Here is a 366-nt window from a genome sequence, read left to right as displayed (position 1 = left end):
GCCCGGCGCGGGGGGGCGCCGCCGCCGGAGCCCGAGCCGAGCCCGAGGCGAGCCAGAGCCGGAGCGAAGCGGCGCGGCGCCGAGCGGGACTGGCGCCGAGTCCAGAGCGGGAGCCCAAGCAAGCGGGGCGCTGACGTCAGGCTCGGCCGCGCGTTCCTCGGTCTCGAGGCGCCCCCTACTGGCAGCCGCGCGCTCCCCTGCCCAGTCCGGTCGCCGGCGGCCCTGACGCGCCCCGCCCCCACTCCCGGCCCCCTGCCTGGCGGTCCCGGGCTGGGCCTGGATTCCCAGCCGCCTCACCCGCACCGACTTGCTTAGGTGAGCAGATCCACTCCTCTGCTCATTGCTCGCGCCTAGCTCGCACACAGC

Source organism: Bison bison, unplaced genomic scaffold (genome assembly GCF_000754665.1).
Source record: "Bison bison bison isolate TAMUID 2011002044 unplaced genomic scaffold, Bison_UMD1.0 scf7180017864516, whole genome shotgun sequence".
NCBI lineage: Eukaryota > Metazoa > Chordata > Mammalia > Artiodactyla > Bovidae > Bison > Bison bison.
This window is presented reverse-complemented; position numbering follows the sequence as displayed.